General features: G+C 34.4%; 1 pseudogene; it reads left to right on the top strand.

Annotated features, from left to right (window-relative positions):
- The first annotated feature begins 5,865 nt into the window (after nt 1-5,865).
- LOC115952361 lies at nt 5,866-15,095 on the top strand (annotated as a pseudogene).
- The last annotated feature ends 6,599 nt before the right edge of the window (nt 15,096-21,694 follow it).

Consider the following 21,694-nt stretch of genomic DNA (forward strand, 5'->3'; position numbering starts at 1 on the left):
TTCCATTAGAAGATGCAAGAGAGTCAACTTAAAATAGACTTAGATTGTGTTTTCTTTTTCAATGCCTTCCTTTTCACTTGAAAAAAAAAAACATTATGGTACCATATACTGAATTCGTTTGACAAATATGCTTATCACCGAAACTTGTGTTACCAATAATAAGAGAATGTCAAGCTCTTGAATGGGAATCGAACCATGCACGTGAAAAATACGGTGTAGCATCCGCTGTGATATAGGACACTCCATCATTCCCCTCGTTTAAAACGTTTCACAATATCTAAAAATTATGTCAACGATATACTTGGTTTTGATTTCGGTTACTATCTCCCGTTGAATGACCAATGCTTGTGAAATCCAAATGAGGTTCTGCAAGGAGCAATAGCCCTTAAGAGGAATCGAAGTCACAATATCGCTTTCGATGATAGGATATAATTTGATTTTAATTGTTTGATCGTAGTGTTTCAAATTATAAGAATTTTTATTTTATTTTATTTTTATAAGGGCTTTGTAGCTAAATTAGCACCCCTCATTCACAAAATACTTGGGGGGTCTTGTCTTAGGGGAAAAAAAAAATTCAAATTAGTAGTATATTATAACTATCTAAATTAAAAAATATTATAAGGTTTTTGTTAACAATTCTTTAAGGAACATTAAATACTTTTTCTGGGCATTAATGTACCGATTAACTTTTTATATAACCTTTTAAAATAAAAATAAATAATTTTTTTTATATAACCATAAAAAATGGTAAATTACAACTTACTCATTTGTAGTTTGGTTGAAATTTAAGTTGCCTACTTATGGATTAAAATTTGACACTTTACCCACCTGAGGTTAGCTAAGTTAGAGTTCTGTAACACACCTCAGTATGTTCCACTTTTATGTTTCTCTCCTCTAAAAATAAAAATAAAAATATAAGATAAAAAAGAATCTAGCGGAACACTTGCATCATAAGATTTCAAACCACCTATGGTTTGACCGAAATTTAAGTTACGTACTTGGGGTTTAAAATTTGACATTTTACTTACCTGAAATTAACTCAGTTAGAGTTCCGTAATACATATCTGTTAAAAACATGGCTAAATATGTAATTTTACTCAAATTTTATGTCTCTTTCCTTCAAAAACACAAAAATATAAAAATACAAGATCAAAAAAAATCCAGTAGAACACTTGTATCATAAGATTTCAAACCACAGGTAAACAACTTAAATTTCAGTCAAATCTCAGATGAGTAAAATGTCAACTTTCAAATCATAAGTAGGCAACTTAAATTTCGACCAAATAACAAGTGGGTAATTTGTAATTTGCCCAAGAAAAAAAGATTCAATATTATGGGATGAGTATAATAAAACATTTATACTTTTTTTTTCTTTTCTTTTTTACAACAATAAAATGGGGAGGAAATTTGAACACAAATTCTCTAATATGGAAAAATATGTCAATATCACCTAACTACAAAACAACAATTATCTCTTTCGTGGAAAATGTAAAGTGTTTTTTTTTAGAGAGATAATGTAAAGTGTTTTTCACGAGTAATGCATATTTCTTGATTAATTTTTCCATGTTTAGCATGTGCACGTGAATACATGATCCCCTTTTTTTTATTTTTTATTTTTTTTTTTATTTTTAATAAGATAGAATTCTACTTTAATTTAATCTAAGTGTATATGTGTGTGAAACTCCCTCTTGGAGACTTGAACTCCGACTCTTGCCTCTCACACTCCACAAGCATTTATACTTGTGAAGTAACCATTGCACCAAGGATATACGGTGGTGTGAATACGTGCTCCTAAAGTTACATAACTTTACAAAGCCACACAATTAAAATGAGTGGTTATCACTTATCAGTTGTTTGTCATTAATATGAAATTTGACAAATAGTAACTAGGTTGACTTTAGGCCTAGGCCATTTGCTTATGAAGTATGGTCCCATTAAGTTGAGGTACCTAGATTCATTTTTTTCAAGTTTCAACACACTTTAATTCTTTCTTTCTCTCTCTTTAAAACAAAATTTAAAAAATGGTGAAACTTAGGCACGCTTTTTAAGATGTTGTACATGTGTTCTTCAATTAAATTCAAACAGATTGTTGTACTGACTAATTAAGCAAGTACTATCTTTTTTTTTTTTTTTTTCAAAAATAATTAAATTCATTGTGTTTATGTTTTTGAATCTAGTTAAAGAATTTAATATATTACACATAAAGAACGGTCCAAAATGTTATCCAACGATAATTAATTGCACTAATCACTGAAATATGTAACTCATCTATGTCACCCACATATAAGACTCACTTTTATGTGAAGAGGATTCTAGTACATATTGGGTGCACTAACTAATTTCATGGGAGGGAGAAATGTATTTTTTTTTTAATACAAAATAGAAATTTTACTCTAACATAATTTAAGTGTATATGTGTACGAAACTCCTTTTAGGAGACTTGAATCCCGGCTCTTGCCCTCACACCCTACAAGTACTTATACTTGTAGAGTGATTATCGCACCAAAAAATATATTAGTTGTAGGTGAATGAGTGTGAATGAATTAAAGTGCATTGAAAACAATGAGAACAATTGAATTACATAATTTAAATTGAAATCTGTTTGTTATATATAATAATAAAATGTCAATCAACAGGAGATTTATTAGAAGAGTCATGATCGGAGAGTTCGAGTTGGGAGTCCACAGCCTTCTCTATCTCTTTTCTCTTGTTTTCTTTCTCTTCTTTCCTTTTGTTAATCTCCGCTTCCAATTCCTCTCTGTTGAGGGTGTCAGCGACGGGCAGCCTTGTTCCATGAACAGCAGCACGTGTGGGCGGTTTAATTGCCATGAACCGCAGCTGCTCATGTTCATGGTGGCTGACAGGGCCACGAGTCCGAGTCAGAGTCTGAGCCGGCCTCAACAACGCCCCAACCATGACTCTCATTCTTCCCAATCTGTTTGTTGAATAACCGGATTTGTTAGAATTTGGAATTACTTTGGAATTTATTACTAAATTCAGCTTTTAACTCTTAGATTTTAACATGACAAACCAAATCTAACGTAACAAAATTGATTGTCACATATGCACAAAATCTGGTTCAAGTTACATTTAATCTGTCCATTGTATATGTCCAAATTGATTCAATATCACCCCAAAATTTTAGGTGTATGTTTTCTCCTAACCATAAACGGCCAAATGCACCAGCAATTCAACACTTTAGCTGATTTGATAACTCAGCCGATTATGGAGAAAGCAAATTGTAGCTCACTAGCCAGCTCTAGTCTAATGGGTTCAATTGATTATTTAACAACATGATGGTCTCTTCATTTTTTTTTTTTTTTTTTTGGGCCTGCATTATGTCCTTCACAACCTTATAGGTTACAACTCATCTAAGTTACATGGGCAGTCCCATCTAATTCGATTTTTGGTTTTTTGACCCAAAATAAAGTGTGAATTTTGGGCTGTTCTGTGATTGGACTCTAAAATTATCCACATTGGATTCAAATCTGGCTTCCTATTTTGGGCTTGAGCTACTACGATAAGCTACACGCTGCCACAAGGGATCAAGTGCAGACTCATAACAAAAACTGCTTCCTTTGTTGCACTTCTCAGCCGACATTTATGTCCCAAACGTGAAACGTACAACAATCTAAAGCAGGCACGCAATTTGAGAGGACCCGTTTACCCAACTCTCTCCTCAACAATCAGCATCAGATTCTGACAGTAGACCGAAAAAAAGAGAAGGCTGCCATCACCTCTCTTTTTTATTTATAAAATTATAAAATTATAAAAATACTAATGAATGTATAGGATATGTTTTTAGAAATTTTTTTTAGAGAAAATAAAAAATCAATGAATTTTTTTGACCGTGTTATATATATATTTTTTCTAAAAATGGTGATAATTTTTTTTTTTAAAATAATTTATTAACAATTGTTTTAAAAATACGTTACCCATAGAATTAAGGATCAATTTAATGGGTATTTATGCATTTGCTAATGGATTGCCTAAAGATTCTTCATTCCCCAACAATCAGCATTAGATTCTAATAATAATAGACCAAAAGAGAAAGAAGGCTTGCACTACCTTTCTTTTTTATTTATAAAATTAGAGAAATGTTAATGGATGCTTTAAGTGCATTGATTTAGATATATTTTTATGGGAAAATAAAAAGTAAATAATTTTTGACAACATTTTATAATTTCCACGAAAGTAGTGTTAAAACTTTCATAAAATTGTTTATTAATAATTACTCTGAAAACACCCGTTAACGTGAGCTATAAAATTAAGGATCGATGTAACGAGTATTTTATGTATTTGTTAATGGATTAACCAAAGATTCCTCATTTCTTACTAATTAGCATTAGTAAATTGAAACAAAGAGAAGGCTGATACCACCTTCCTTTTTTATTTATAAAATTAGAAAAATGTTAATAAATGCTCGAGACATTGATTTATGATATATTTTTAGAAGGATTTGACTTACTTTCAGTGGTTTTTTAACTGGATATGTCCTTTTGTTTTTGTTTTGTTTTTTGTTTTTGTTTTTTGTTGAGAAACCAACTCAGCATGTATAGAATTAAAGAGCTAATAAATCAACAGGAACGACTGGGTCTAAGTTCGATGGAACATGCTCCATCCAAACTAGAAACGAAAAAGAAAGTCTTGTTCTTTGGGCTAAGGAATGTGCCCCAACATTTCCTTGCCTCACAGTATGAGAGAAAGAGAAATTCCGAAGGGATCTAACAAAAAATAAAGTGTCATTGACAAGATGACCAAAAGAAGAGAAAGAAAAATCTATAATCTTAAGGGTTTTAACACCTTACTCTGAATCACCTTCAAAATGAGATTGGCAAAAACCAATCTCTTGGACAAATGTGGCTGCTCTTCTTGCTGCTAGCAACTCGAGAATAACCATCGAAGAGGGTCTATGGATTTTTTCTAAAAGGGCAGCAATGATCTCCCCAGTTGAATTTCGATTACAACTCCAATACCCGCCTCATCAACTTCATTAAACATAGCACCATCAAAATTTGTTTTGAATTCACCTGGTTTGGGAGGAATCCAAACCTTCCTCTTATTGGATTGAACACCCTAGATTAGTTTTGGGTAGCATCATTAATTTTTTCTGTCAACATCATCCTTTTGTTTTAAATATACAATGACAAATGGTAATGAGTTTTAATCTCCATATTTTATTTAGTTAGTGGGTGATGTAGCAGTCTCTAATTAGAATAAAGGAAATTCAATTTTTAAAAGTTTTGGAAGTAAGCCAAACTCTTTTTAGAAATTAAAAAAAAAAAAATTAATTTTTTTTACAATTTTTTATATTTTCCATGAAAGTGATGTCAAAATTTTTCTAAAATTATTTATTAACAATATACCTGTTAACATGACCCATGAAATTAATGATCAATTTAATGAATATTTAATGCAATTTATTAACAGATTGTTTTAAGAAAGTTTTACTAACATTATATAAAAAAATAGTTAACTTTTTTTTTTCAAATAAATAATGTTGTGTTAACGGGCACCGTAAGGTGCTTGTTAATAACTTTTTTACAATTTTTTGTCTACTTTTTATAATTTTTTTATTATTTTTAACAGTTTTTTATCTTATTTATTAAGTAGAACCCATATAAGTAAGATTGAAGCCATGACCAACGGACCAAGTGCTCTTTTTTAATGCCTGTCAAAAAAATAAAACCCATATAAAGAAATCTTAACATGCACAGTACTTCTTAACGTTTCTCTTTATAAAAAGACACTTCCTAAATTAATGGCATTAATGCATCAGTTATCTTTTCCATAAATAAGGCCAGTATGAAAGTATCAGGAAAAAAAAACCCTCATTATTCATAGTCACTTTCAAAAAATTCCCTCACTTTGAAAAGCCTCTACTCACTGTGAGTCAAAAAATTCCCTCTCTCACTCTCACTTTCGACGAACCATATTTGTCTGCCATTATTTATATTCTATCAGATAGGATTTTTTTAAAAGATCTGGCCGCGCTTCGATCGTCTCGCAATCTCTTTTGAAACTCAAAAAAAAAAAAAAAAAAATGCAGATACATGGAGGTTCTAACTCTTAATAAGACCACACTCGAAGCAAAATTTGGTACATTATTGTCCATCGTTTTGGTTAATTTTTACTTCTTCTTCTTCTTTTTATTTTTTTTTTAAGTGTTTATAATTTGATTTTACTCTTTGTGAAAGTAAGTTTGAAATTTGAAATCACAGAGAGCAAAACAGTAAGTTTGGATGGAGGGTCTGGTTTTAGAGGAAAAGAACGCTGGTGATTGGGCGTACAGAGGCGAAGGAGCTTGTAATCTTGTTCTTGCTTACACTGGATCCTCTCCGTCCTTTGTAAACAAAAAACACCTTACCATTCTCAAATTCTTTGCACAATTATTTTTTTTACTTCAACAAGCTTTATGTATGTGCTTATGTGTGTATGTATGTGTAGGTGGGGAAAGTGATGTGGGTACAGAAGGTGCCGCGGGTCAGTCGCCGGGGAGTTGGAGCCCGACGGCGTTGAGTAAGAATGAACGGGTTTTGTGGAAGGAGATAGACGGCATCGATTCATGCCCTAACAAAGAAATTGCTGCCCAACTCTATGCGGAACACGTTATGTCTCCGCTGTTAGGTTCTTGCGCATGGGATGAAAAATTAAAATTATTTTATTATTATTTTTTTAATTATTTATGAGCCCTATGCACTTTTTGTATTATTCATGACTTCATTGTACTATTTCAACTAATTTTTACTTTTATTTACAGTACTTTCAGCAATAAGTTTTCAATTTCGGCAACATATACTCTAAATATGTTGACTCTGGGGTATGTTCTACTAATCTCACATTTTTTTTTTGGGGGTCAAGTGAGAGGGGTTATTTTTATTAGATAGTAGCATATAATTGTATAAATTTACAAGTTTCTTATTACATAATAATAGGTAATGACGGATAAAGGAATGATGGTTCTTGTATACGAAGAAAGAGAAATAATTAAAAAAATTGATATTTTAATAAGATGTAGTGTAAAATAGATAATATGATGTGTGGTTTTTTGAAAAGTGAGTATATAAAATAGAAAAAGTAGGTTTATTATGCTAAAATAGATGAAAAAAAATTTTGCATGCACTAGTGAGAATGCTCTAAAAATAGATTTTACAACCAAACGTGTTTTTAATTTAAAAGGGTCCGTTGAGTGGTTGACTACTATAAGGACAATGTGCCCTTTTGTTATGCTTTACCACATTTTAACCAACCTAAAATAAAAGAGTCGCCACCCCCCCCCCCCCCCCCACTTTTTGTTTAAAATGATGTCGTTTTTTAATAAATTAACAGCAAGATTCTACTAGCATATTGACATCGATGTAAGAATTTTACTAATGTGTTCCTTTAGGACACACAATAATATACCATTTTTGGAAAAAGTTTTGACAACTTTTTCAATTCCAGATAAATTTTTTCTAAAAACAGATTTGTTATGTATGCCCTAATTAGGGCATATATTAACCGGACCCTAGATGTAATACTTGATGAAGTAAATTGTATGTTTTATAGTCAACGGACTGATTTAGTGCTCGTTTAGCATTGTGAACAATGTGAAGTAGAGTTTAACTGAAAAACGCTTTAGTATTTTGACTGCGTGCCAAATTACATGCTCTATTGTTCTAGATTCATAAAGCATATAGTCAATTGTAGAGTTTTTTTTGGCTAGATGCTCCAAATTTAGTAGCTTCAAAGGGAACCCTTTAGCTCTTTTTTAGTGGTTTGGGGAATTTTTGGCTTAAAATGCTTGTTAGTGCAAAAAACTCTTTATGGCAGACTCTTAGAAATGACCCCAAACTTAAAGGATGTAATATGCCTTAGAAAGCACAGACACTTCATTTAGGGTATTGTACCTATGTCATACTGGTGTAGTACCGACCATTTTATATTATAATTTTTCAGAAATTGCTTGTGCCACCACATCGTACCGTGTTTGTGTCCGTGCTTCCTAGAATATGCCTAATTTGAATAATGATGCAAATGTGGTATAGGTGAACTTATTGATTTGCTTAAATGTTGTGTTTCTGCATTTTCCTATCAGTTGGAGCAGTTTATTGTGGACTACCTGGAAATTAGCACGTGGTTTGTATGTTATGTGTTGATATGGTTGATTTTGATCCTTTATAGAAAAGAAAGGAAAATTAGAATTAGATTGGCTATGTTGATATTAGGATTTTCAAAATCATATTAGATTGGGAAAATGGTTTGATGCTTGGGAACATTTTGAAATTACTAGCCTTAGTTGAAGTTTTCTGACCTTGGCTTGGATCGAATATGGCAGATGCGTGTCCTTGTATCTAGGGAATTCCTGGAGTCAATTGAGAAGAACGTTCTATGTGAGCGTCCTGCTTGGCGAGTTGATGCTGCCAAGGTTGATACAGATTGTGATTCTGCGCTCCTTATGAGTGATCATTCGCTTTTCCTGGTAATTTCTGTCTCTTAGAATTTGGTCAAATAATTATCCTGCACTTGGTTACAATTTCTGTGTCACACGGAAATATTTACAGGTGTGCATCTCACACAAGTATCACACTTAGCAAGCAGGTAAAAAGGATCTTAGCTTTGAAACCTTAGCTTATTCAAAAATCAGATGGTTACCTTACTAATATATTTTAATCTCAATTCAAATCCAGCTAATGTTTTTTTCATGCTTGTTTTAGTTGCTATTATTTAAAGCTAGCCCATTCCCTCATATTTTCACTTAAAATTTATTTGGTAAAAAACATGCAGCCCCATTAGATGGTGAGTTGCAAGATATTTGATAAATACCAATTTGTCCCAAAAGTTTAAGAGAAATGCTGAATTTAATCTTTAATAATTATTCTAACACTTTCTTTCACGTGTGGGCCTAAACTCCCTTTTAATAAGTGGGGTCTAACATGAGAGATTTTTAACATTTTAAATGGGAGGTAGGATGAGAATAGAGATCGAACTTAGAATCTCATGCTTTGATATCATGATAAATTACTGATTGTTTGAAATGGTGAATTTAATTATTAAACCATAATTCTAACAATATTCATGTTTCAAAATAGACAACTGTTGAAGAAGGGTTGCAGGATTAAAATTCATTAGAGGATCATGCTACTGTGCATGTAGGAATTTCTAGCACTTGCACTTTTTTTTTGGGGGGGGTTGGGGGGGAGAAAAAAGATATACAAGAAGGCTCAATATACGCATTAGAGGTCCCTAATCCCTGGCGCACACAAATACAACCCCTCACAACCCTAGAGGATTAGGCCATCTGTCTCACATTTTGAATACAACTCTCAACCCCAAGAGGTTAGGGAACCAAAAGAGTAAAATCAGAAGCACCTATAAAATTTACCACTCACACGTATAAAAAAAATAGCATCACAATGGTTAATGTAATTAATTTGGTCATTAATCACTATCTCGTGTTCTAGGAAGCCACCTGGATGGAAATTCTGATAGGAATTGTATACTGCCAATGGGTGGGCACCTGATTTCTTCTTAGAAATTGTAATGTGTTAAACAGCTATTTTGATCTTCAAATCAAGCACCAAAATCTCCTTGATGATCTGCATTGTGATTATGTTATTTAGTATAATATTTAAGGAAAAAGAGTGGTAGTTAATTCTGTTTTTTCCATGTTAGGTACTCTCAAAGGTGTACCCTGTATATCTGTTGAGATAATGGTGCACTCCCTTACTATTTAAAAAAAAATTATATTTCATAATGGTGTTAATTTTCTTTAGTGACTCTTGAATGATACTTTCAAATTTAATGCTAAGTAATTTAGTTCATTTCTTTTTGTTCCATTTTCCCAAAAGTAGCCCAAATGTGGATTTCTCCCTTGTCCAAGATTCATATCTGAAGAAAATGCTGTTAAACGGATCATATCTCGGTTCAGAATGCACCAAACCCTGAAGTTGCATCAAGGAGAGGTACTCACTTCTTCCCTCCAAAAAAAAAAAAAAAAAAAATGATTTCTGGTTCCCTCCTTTTGTAATGGTGCTGTTGGGGTCAAGTTAGTTTTTGTCAAACCTGTATTTGTGTTTGATCCAATGGGTCATATTCCACTTTTGTATGTTTTTAAGACTCCGATCCACTCCACTTTTTATTACAGATATCAGAATTAAGTGAATACAATCCTCTCGATCTGTTCTCCAAGTCTGAGGACAAAATACACAAAGCTATCAATGATCTCTTTACCACGCCACAGAATAATTTCCGGGTATTTTTGAATGGTTCTCTCATATTTGGGGGCTTGGGTGGTGGTGCAGATAGTACTAATGTTGTGACTAGTGAAGCATTTGAAGATGCACTCAAGCCTGTCATTAGGGCAGATAGTGGCCTGCGCACAAAGAATTTCCTACAGCTTGTTTCCGAGACAGTTTGTAAGTCCGGAATACTGGATCAGCTTCTTGAGGTCCAGAAGCTGGACAATTTTGACATAGAAGGAGCAATTCATGCTTATAATGACATTATTTCTGAGTCTTGTCCAGCATGTGGAGAATTGGGTGAAGAAGAAGTATCACATAAATATACCTCTTTGCATTCCATTCCTATGGATGAAAGCTTGAAGATTGTGAAGGACTATTTGGTAGCTGCAACTGCAAGGGACTGTAGTCTGTAGATTAGTTTTAGACCAAGGGCAGATGGGGATTTGGGATCTCCATATAATGAAGTACACCTAGAGTCAACCAACCAAACTTTGATTACGAGGTAGGCGGCTCTTGACATTTGAGGATTTCATATAAGGCCAGTCTTACATCTTATTATCATGATGTCCTGAAAATTCCTTTTATTTTATTTTATTTTATTATTGCTCAGGAGAAGTGGAATTATTGAGAAAAATTGATATCAGGGCCAAAAGTTTGGAATTATATGGTTTCTTAAAAATCTTAAGTAAAATCAAATTGTTTCTAACATATTAACTAAGTTAATTTCAAGTTGAAAGTTGAATTTCTCAACTACAAGGTGTCATTTTTCATGACATTGATTTCTTACTTGAGTTGCAATTTTCTAGGCATCTTTCATTGACCTAGATTTGAAACCTTTGAAGAAGATGGGCGAATATTATGAGTAGGAGTGTGCATGGGTCGGGCTAGGTCGGGTTAAGGAGATTTTTTAACCCAACTCACCATAATGTGTCAAAAAAAATTCAACCCAACTCAACCCATCACATAGGTCCAACCCAACCCAACCCACATGGGTCGGGTTGGGTCGGGTTGAACCTATGGGTTTGACAAATTTATTATTATTATTATTAAATTGAATAGAAAAAAATATAAATATAAATATATTAAAAAAACCCAAAGATTATTATCAATATAACTCCTTCAAAACAAACAACACTAATGACTAAACAATAATAGTAATTTACTAGGATTTATGTGAACTAATTGGCTTTTATATAGGATAGGAAGAGGTAGTTATTTTATAAAATTTATTAATTATATAATATATTTTAAACATATGGGTGGGTCGGGTTGGGTTTGGTGGCTTTGGAATTTTATGATCTAAACCCAACCCGACCCAATATCAAAAAAATTTTCGTAACCCAACCCAACACACCAAGCCCTAAAAACTGACCCAACTCGGTGGGTTGGGTTGAGTCAGGTTTGTTTTGGTGGGTTGGTTGCACATAGGGGTGTCCACGGGTCGGGCCGGGTTGGGTTTGTGCCCAACCCGGACTCGACCCGACATTATCGGGTGGGGAAGATTTCGACCCGCAACCGACCCACCGGAAGTTTCAGATCACCGGGTCGGGTCGCATCGGTTTTCGGGTGTAAATCGGTCGGTTTCGGGTTTTCCGATTCGCTGGTTTTTGGCCGAAATCTGGCCGGATCTTGTCAGATCTGGCCGGATCTAACGAGGGTTGGGCGAGATTCCTTTGGATCTATGAAAATTTGGCTGAGATTTGGCTGAGTTGGAGTCGGGCTTACCGGAGTTTTGGCCGAGTTTGAGTAGATTTGGGTTGGATTCGCCGGAATTAAGCATGTTTGAGTTAGGAAAAGACTAGATCTTGGCCGGATTTGAGCTGATCTAAGTGAAGGAAGCCCAAACGTGGCCGGATCGGAGCTACGAAGTGCTAGATCGTCGCCGGATCTTGGTGATTTTCTGGGTTCTTTGAGTTTTTGTTGGGCGAGTTGGGTGGCTCGGTTCCTTGAGGACGAAACCCGCCACTCGACCCGCCGGAGTCGGTTCTGACGGTTTCAGACCCGTCATCGACCCGTCGGAGGTGTCAACCCGGCCGTGACGGGTCGGTTCCGGTCGGGTTGGTCGGTTTCGGCGGGTCTTCGGTTTGCATGGACACCCCTAGTTGCACACCTCTAATTATGAGTTAGACAAGAAGATAGTGAGCTGCTATACTAAGATGGTGGACACAGAACAAGAAGCAGATGAAGCCACAAGCATGGAGGCTTATACTACTAATAAAGATTCAATATAATGCCATGGAGGATAATTTTTTATTGAAGATTCTATTGGTAAGTATGTCGAGACATATGTGAATCATGTTAAGAACATATGTCATTTAGAATTAGTTAATTCTTTGACAAATGACAAAACGCACTTTACTTGTAATTGGGTAGATCTAGGATGGGTCTAGTATTTCAAGAAACATGTTGTTCAAGCCAAGTATTAAAGCCATGAAGATTGGACCAAGAAACAAGTGAAGAAAAGATGTTCATTAAAGCTGGACAAATTCTCGACAGTTGCTTGACAGATATATCTATCGAATCTCGACAGATAGCTTGACTGATATATCCATTGAGGTCTCGACAGATAGTTCGACAGTTGTATATATTGAGAATTAAAAAAATCATAATTTCCAGATTTGATTTTCGGCCCATGTTGACATGTATGTGTAGGGTTTCTTTTCTCACAACCCTAGACATATATAAGGGTTATTTTAAAGGCTATCACATAAGAGAATACAAGGAGAACACATGCAAAAAGTGACTGAGTGCCTTATTCTCTCTGAAAGAAATTACTGTGTCTTTGCGTCTTAGGGTTTTGTAACCAAGTGTTTCTTAGGGTGTGTTTGTTTTGGGTGAAAATGGTTTTAGGAAATCATTTTCCGTAAAATAGGCTGTTTGGTTGGTTTTGAAAATAGAATTTTCCGGAAATCATTTTCATTTGACTGTAAAAAAGAAGCTTTGACCACGGAAATTCATTTCCGTTCCTATTTTCACTTAAAATGATTTCCAGAACTGAGATGCGCAAAGAGAGCTCACAGACGCGCAAAGGGAGAAAGAGAGAGAGAAAGAACGATCTCGCGAACGCGCAAAGGGAGAAAGATCGAGCCGTCGATCATGATCTCGTCTTCGCGCCAACCGCGATCTCAGGAAGCACCACGCCGATCGCTATCTCGTGAAGCGTCGCGCCGATCGCGATCTCGCGAAGCATCGCGTCGATCTCGCCTTCGCCTCTGTCGTGCGATCTCGCCCCTCGTCGAACCCAGTCGCCTCTCTCTCTTCCTTCTTCTCTTAATTTGACCGAATTTGATGATTTTTTTTTTCTTGGTTTTGTCTGTGTTTCTGTATTGAGGAATGAATGATATTACATATTTGTTTGGCAATCGAGAAACTGTGAGAAAATGTGACCGGATTTGATGATTTTTTTTTCTGGGTTTTGTTTGTGTTTCTGTATTGAGGAATGAATGATATAATATATTCGTTTGGCAACTGAGAAAATGTGAGAAAATGTGAGCAACAAGTAGAAAATGTGTTTTTTATGGTATTTTCAAGAACACAACTAAACGCCAGGAAATATTTTTCGAAATTTTTTTTGAAATGCAACCAAACACATGAAAATATTTTTCTTTTCGGAAAATAGCATTTTCGGAAAATAGAATATTTTCCGGAAATGCTTTTACACGAACCAAACACAGCCTTAATCTTTATTATTGATAAAGTGGAGAACTTTGCAGCCAACATCCTTCTCAAGTTGGTAGTTAGTCACGTACTTGGATCTGTGCATCGATTGGTTAGTCATGTACTGGATCCGTGCAAAAGGGTGGCGTTCATATATTGAAGAGTTTAGAGATTTTGAAGCAATAGAAGGTTTCTGCTATAAGTTCATATACGGAGATTGTAGAGTCTAGGGACAAAAGTTTTGTACTAGAACTGAAACTTCTCTTTATTATAGTGGATTACTTTTCGGGAAGGTTTCCCTCTGGGTTTTTTACTGTGAAACTAGTTTATTTCATTGGTTTTCCTAGGTCATCATATCTTGTCTTATTTACTATTCCGCTGTGTATGATATTGATGTTTGTTTGTTAATTCTATCAACAGGGGTCTAAACTTCCCAACAAAGTGCTTCTCTACCTTGATCTTGCTGAAATGTTGATCAAAGGGATTCTTTAACTTGATCTTGCTGAAATGTTGATCAAATGGCTTCTTTACCTCGATCTAACTCACTATCTTTTTGTCTAACTCATAATATTTGCCCATCTTTGAAGAAGATGAGCGAACATTATGAGTTAGACAAGAAGATTGTGAGCTGCTATACTAAGATGGTGGACACAGAACAAGAAGCAAATGAAGCCACAAGCATGGTGGCTTATACTACTAATAAAGATTCAATAGAATGCCATGGAGGATAATTTTCTTTTGAAGATTCCATTGGTAAGTACAAGTAGTTTGATAGGGCAATCTTTTACGCAACTGTTATTATGTTTGTAGTGGTGCAGGTGAGAACTGCTCATTTCATCCTATGGTTGAGGCAATCAGATTTTCCTTTATAGAATGTTTTTCTTTTGTATTCTTTTCTTGGTAATTTACACTTATTATTAGTCGCGTTTTTTCTTCCTCTCTTCCCCCTTCCCTTTTGTGCTATGCTGCCACATGAAGGATTTATAATACTAGTCAAAGTTAAATCTCCATAATGATCTTTGTTTCTAGTGTTTGCATCTTGGGCGTTGGTGCAGGAGGAAGTTTATTTGGTTTAAGAATGCAAAACCCCCTTTTTCCAATCTTTTTATTTTATGTATTGCAGAGTGCCTTGATTGGAATTTTATTGCTGCATGCAACATTCTGTCCATACTTTAGATTTGATGCTCGTAGATGGGTTACTATCTTGACTGTATTATTCCTACCAAAATAGTCTAGAATTTCTTTGTGATTTTTCAAGAAATGCTGTAGTTATATAATTGTCAATCAGTTTTGTAGTGCATCAAAGAGCTTACCATGCAGATGCATTAGAAAGATTGATTATATTGCATCTAAATGCATGCCTACATTTTGTAATTGTATTAACATATATGGTTTCCTTATTATATTTGATGAGGGCTTAATTATACCAGAGAAGAAAGTGACAGAACAGTTTTGGGCTTGACAGGGAAAGTGATATATCAGCTACTTCAGTGCCATTCCATCCATGCTCACATGTCCTATAAATGCATACAGCTGGATTCTATATTGACCATGCCATGTAGAAATTTTGAAAAATTGATTTACTGTTTTAGGTGGACCTCTTTTTGAAGTAAAACAATTGAACTTGAAACAGCCCTGCAAACCCAAATTGAATTAAGTTCTAGATGGAATGGTTTAAAATCAGTTTGGGGGAGGAACTGCTTATTCAAATACTCAAAGCTCCTTTTGGGCCTAGTGTCAAGGCCAATGTGCCTGAGATGGTATAAGTGCAAATTTTACTGGACCTTTTGACTGGTTATGGCGGCAGAGCACAAAGGCAAATTGCCTAGATTATGGAAAAGTGACGCTTTAGGTTTTTAGTTTAGATGCCCTTGTGTTTGAGGTATTTTACTTTTGCTACCATGGGAGCGTACATTGGAACTCTGCTGCCATTTATGGTTTTGATATCTTTCAAATGATTCCATTCTCTTGAATCTGTTTATATGAAGGACAGTTTAAAATTTCTAGGCAAAATCTAAACTCTAATAACAATGCATCTTAAGCATGAAGTAGTTCATTTCATTACTTATTTCAAATTTCTTAAAACTGGTTAAATTTTACAACATTCCTTTTTTTTTTTAATTGAGTAAAATATTTTTAGAATGTTCCTAGAATTGTATATTGTTTTCTTTTTCAAAAAAGGTTTTCTTTTGAGCTTTTACGAAATAATTTATGGGCATTTTGAGGTATTGTTTCTTCAACAATTGTCTAAGTATTAAAGATTCCCAATATTTCTGGATAATTCAGCTTGAAATGAATATTGTGGGCAGTAAGATTGAAAGAATATCCCTGTTGGGTCTCAGATTGGGGGTACGATAATTCATGTTTCTAACTGCATTTTGAACTGTCCATTTTTACAGAGCACATTATTGATTATACAGGAATCAGTTATTCACACACACCCTCACAGCCTCACTGCCTCACAGTCACAGACACTCAGAGAGAGAGAGTCCCCAATTCTCAAATAAACAAACAGTGCTCAAAATTCAAACGGTTCCTTATACTTTCCGATAAGGCCATTGTTATTTCCAATGGCCTCGTCGACTTCAGTCCCAGCTGCTTCCCTCTGCTCCACTCGCGGCCTCTCTCTCCGTTCCCTCACGCGCCTCGCCCTCAGAACTACATCGCTCACCAGTCATCACCAGGAGGAGCTCTCTGAAGACCCGCATTTGCGCCAAACTCGCCGACAAGACCGAGTTGAAGTATAACAAAGTCGGGGACTCTGACCTCGTTATTAGCGAAATCACTTATGGAACTGTAAGAAAATTCTCACAAACGTCTTAAATTTTAGTTTTTACTAGTTGCGGGCTTGCGCGTTGTGCATGATAATTATTTTTATAGTGATTTTATTAATTTTTTTTATATAATTTAAACTAATTTAATAAAGAATAATGTATTTTGTAATTATATTTTTATTTATTATAAGAATAATCATAAATGTAATATAGGAACATTCATAAATCATAAATTTAATAATTTTTGTCGTACTAAAATGAAAGAATACAATTTTTCTTAGAAATTCAAAAGGCTAGTAAACGAAAATATTTATTTATTTTTATAAAAGTTATAACATTTTGTGAATCATTAAAAAGAATATAAAATTTGGAAATTATTCTTTTAGTTTTAAACAAACTTTCTCAAACTTATTTTTTCTGCCTACAATCCAAAACACTGAAAAAAGTAACTAAAAAAAATTAATAAAACTTAACTATGATTAATTGGATCAATTAGGAAAACAATTTGTTGTTTGTAATCTACTAAGGTTATTTTCTTTGCAGAAATTGTAATTTCATCCACCCAAAACATATTATCAAATAAAAAATTATTAGCAAAACTTAAGAATTAAATTTCTATATATGCATTGTTATAAAACAATAATAATAATAATTAAAGTAAAATTGCGAAAGGTAAAATTTGTCTCTCATCCAATAATTTTTGTTTAGCCAACATTTGCTTTTCTCTAAATAAATGGCATTGTAGAGTACTTCTAATACAATTATTAAGAGTACTTTGTCCACCACAAAGGATTAAAAAATAAACAAAAATGATTAAAGTCTCATAGTTTAACATTTAAATTGAGCACTATAAAAATCATGCTATCAAATTACAATAACTACCAATTAAATTATCCAAATCATGCTATGTAGTAGAATAATATTATATTTTTATATGCTATATTTAATCCTTTATAACACAATAGGATAACATATAACAATCAAAGAGAGAGAAAGAAAAAAAAAACACAACAATTAAAAAAAAAAAAAAAACTGAATCGCATTAACCTAAAGTAGATTAAAGAATAAAAAATTATCAACCTAAAGTGAAGATGCAAGAAAAATAAAAAATAAAAATCCACCCAAAAATTGAGAGAGAGAGAGAGAGGGACTTTTTTCAGTAAGGGAAAACTATGCATAGAATGAAAGAAATAGTGACAAATTTATAATAAGAGGGTGTGAATAAGAAGAGACAAAAATAGAAGAAGATGAAGGGAAAGATGAAGAAAGATATTAATGTAGAAGGTAGTGGGAAGATGAGAAGTTGAGGGAAGGAGAAGGTTGGAGAAGTAGTGAGGAGATGAAAATGTAAGGGATAGAGAAAGGTTGGAGAAGTGTAATTATGAAATAAAAAAAATATTAAAAATAATTATAAGAAAATGGAAAAAAAAAAGATAATGACGTGGATGCTGATGTGGCTCAATATAAGCGCAGTAGCATTAAACGCTACGCTTCAGCTTTTAGTAATATATAGATTAATTAGTTGTTGTGAGAAATTGCATGTTAGTGAAGTGTGTTTTTTTGGTGGGCAATATTTCTTTTTCAGATGACATTTGGAGAGCAAAATACAGAGAAAGAACCAGGCACACCTGTAATAAAACACTGCCCAAAATCCGTACCCTTCTCTTCCTTCAGTTTGTTGTAGAAAGCTGGTAATGACCCAAATACATCATTGAAATCGTTGCTAGAAAGATCATTCAAGCAGATTCTAAGTTCTGGAGTTGGGCAGCCTCGGTTGCTGCATTTGGAATATATGATATCTATTATCTCTGAGATCACAGTTAAGGTGTTGGGTCTCGATGAGCAACCCAAGTCAGCAATGCCCATGCTCTCCGGCAAATTTTTGCCCAATAGTTCAATTATGGCTTCCTCGGTTATAGACTTACAGTCTTTGTGATAGATATTATCTTGCTCTACCAAAAAAAAAATAAAAAAATAATGAATATGAATTAGTCTCCCCCATTATAGTTAGTACACAAAACTTACTGAAAGATTTTCAATTTTATAGTTTTATTTGCTTATGTAAAGCTTTTAATTTTCTATATGCATTCTAATAGTAATAAGTTTTAAGCAAAAAACTGCATCTAAGCAAACAATAAATAGCTAAAATATGTGAATTGTGAGGTGAAAAACATGGGCATGATATTTCCAACATTTTAATTGAATGATAAAGGTTTTGCTATTTGTTTTTCATGTTTTGGAAGATAAAATTTACTTGAAGATCAAATTCATATTGAGTATGTAATGATTCAGATAGAGGAAGCCGATTAGCTGAACCTGAACTTTTGAGTTCTTAGCATAGCTAGTTTCGTCTGCTCCCTTGTTCATGTGAAGTACTTGCACGACTTCCATCTCTCTCTTTCAATTCAAAACCAAGTGAATCTCAGACAATAATCCCTGAAACCAAAGACAGGTTAATGGCCAATTTTTTTTTTTTTAATATATATATATATATATATATATATACATATATATCTAGTCGTAGAGTAGCTACACAAAACTTCGTAGTGAGGAATCCAAGATTGCAGCACTATATATGGACAAAAATTTCTTGTCGGTGGTATGGTTACAGTATAACTACGTGGAGATCTGGGACCCTGGATTCTTTTGATGTTTATCAGAATGGTAAAGATGATCACAAGGAAGCAAGAGCAGAGCATGAGACAGCAGAGCTTAATCTGAGTGAAGAACAAAGTGCTGCATAATTTGTGCTGCATAAACGACATCAGAACTATGCAGAAACGGCAAGTAGTTTTTGGTCTCTGTATTAATGCCCACACGTGGGAGAGTTAGTTTTCTATATGAAGTCACATGTAGGAGTTAATTATTTGAGTTTGTTAGTCTCTGTTATTCAGTTAGATCAGTTCCGTAGCTTGGTTCAATCTCTATATAGTCTTGTACATTCATTTTTGTAATTAATGAAAAGACAATAGAAATTCTTCATTTCTTTGATATGGTATCAGAGCAAATTCCCAATTTTTAGGGTTTCTTTTTCTCTCAAATTTCTCTTCAATTTTCTCGGGAAAACACTCTGTTTTTGAGAAATTTTTTTTTTCTTTGTCATCAATGGCTTCCGCTGCCACAAACACAAATACAATTGGTTCAACTAATGGTTCTGTACCTGAAAATCCATCTCCTTCTTCACAAGATTCACCAATGGATGATCCCCTGTTCTTGCATCATGCTGAGAATCCAAGCTTAGTGTTAGTTACGCAGCCTTTAATTGGTGGAGAAAACTACTCAGCTTGGGCTCGAGCTGTGAGAAAGGCATTGCTCACCAAGAACAAACTGGGATTTATTGATGGGACTCTAACTCTCTCATCTCCATTGATTTCTACTCCTTCATCTGTGCAAGCATGGATTCGATGTGATAACATGGTTGGGACCTGGTTGACCAATTCATTTTCTTCAAAGCTTCAAGCAAGCTTTATATATGAAGATACTGCTCTAGAAATATGGACTGATTTGAAGAATCGTTTTGCACAAACCAATGGACCAAGGGTATTCAATCTCCAAAAGGAAATTTTAGAATCACATCAAGGTGAGATGGGCATTACTGATTTCTTTACTCAATTGAAAGTTTTTTGGGATCAGTTACAAAACCTTAGTCCATTCCCTTCTTGCTCTTGTGGAAAGTGTATGTGCAATATCAACAAAAGACTCAATGATTTACAAGGTAGAGAGTCTGTGATGAAGTTCTTAATGGGAGTGAATGAGTCTTTTTCTCAAGTTAGGTCTCAAGTGCTACTCATGGATCCTATTCCATCACTGAGCAAGGTTTATTCCTTGATGATCCAAGAAGAGACACAAAGGTCAATCCCTAATGCACCTGTTGTTAAAGTAGATTCCACTGTTTTGGCTGCTAAAGTGTCCACTGATCAAGCCAATTATGTTGTTAATTCTGCTGGAAAAGGAAAAGATAGGCCGGTTTGTACTCACTGTGGCAAGACTGGTCACACTATGGACAAGTGCTATAGATTACATGGGTTTCCTCCAAGTTTTAAGTTCAAGAATAAGACTACTATGGCACATCAAGTCTCCTCAGGATCAAGCTTAGAATTTGTTTCACCAATGCATCAATTTTCTGCCTTCAGTCCTGAGCAGTGCCAGCAGCTTTTAGCCTTGTTTAGTGCATCTAATCCTTCTTCTGCAACATCATCTCATATATCAGATGCCTCAATGGTCATAGCAACTCCTTCTTCCACTTTGCTAATGTGGCAATGGTAGGTATGAACTTCTCTCATAGTGTTTTTGCTGCTCAGGTGGTAAATAGAAGGGCTTATGGTTGTAATACTTGGGTCTTGGACACTGGTGCAACTGATCATTTTGTATGCTCAGTGGATTTGCTAACTTCAATCACAGCTATTAGGCAATCTTTGGTCCAATTACCTAATGGGGAATCAGCTCAAGTAACTCACATTGGGACTGTTACTCTTTCTTCTTCCCTAGTTCTTAAAAATGTCCTTTGTGTTCCATCCTTTTCTTTTAATCTCTTGTCTATTAGTTCTTTAACTCATTCACAATCATATTGTTGTTTTTTTCTGTCTGCTTATTGCTTCATTCAGGACCTTATTTCCTGGAAAACGATTGGGGTATGCAAAGCACTTGATGGATTGTACTTGTTGCAGTCAAACAGCCTTCACCAATCCTCCAGCTCTTCATTTGCTACTTTCTTATCTGCTCACAACCTCACTGATGCCTTTGGTCATTTCACTGCTGTTACTTCCACATCAGTCTCTTCTCAACCTTCATCTATTTGGCATGAAAGGTTGGGGCACCCATCTGATGTCAAACTCAATAGTTTGTGTCATGTAATTCCTTCTTTAAAACCTTCTTGTAACAAAGGTTGTCAAATCTGTCCTATGGAAAAACTTAAGAGATTGCCCTTTCCTTTTCATAATAATATCAGTTCTTGTACTTTTGACTTGATTCATATGGATGTATGGGGTCCCTACTCAACTCCAACTTTAGATGGCTTCAAATATTTTTTAACTGTTGTGG

The sequence above is a fragment of the Quercus lobata genome, chromosome 7, assembly GCF_001633185.2.
Source record: "Quercus lobata isolate SW786 chromosome 7, ValleyOak3.0 Primary Assembly, whole genome shotgun sequence".
Lineage (NCBI taxonomy): Eukaryota > Viridiplantae > Streptophyta > Magnoliopsida > Fagales > Fagaceae > Quercus > Quercus lobata.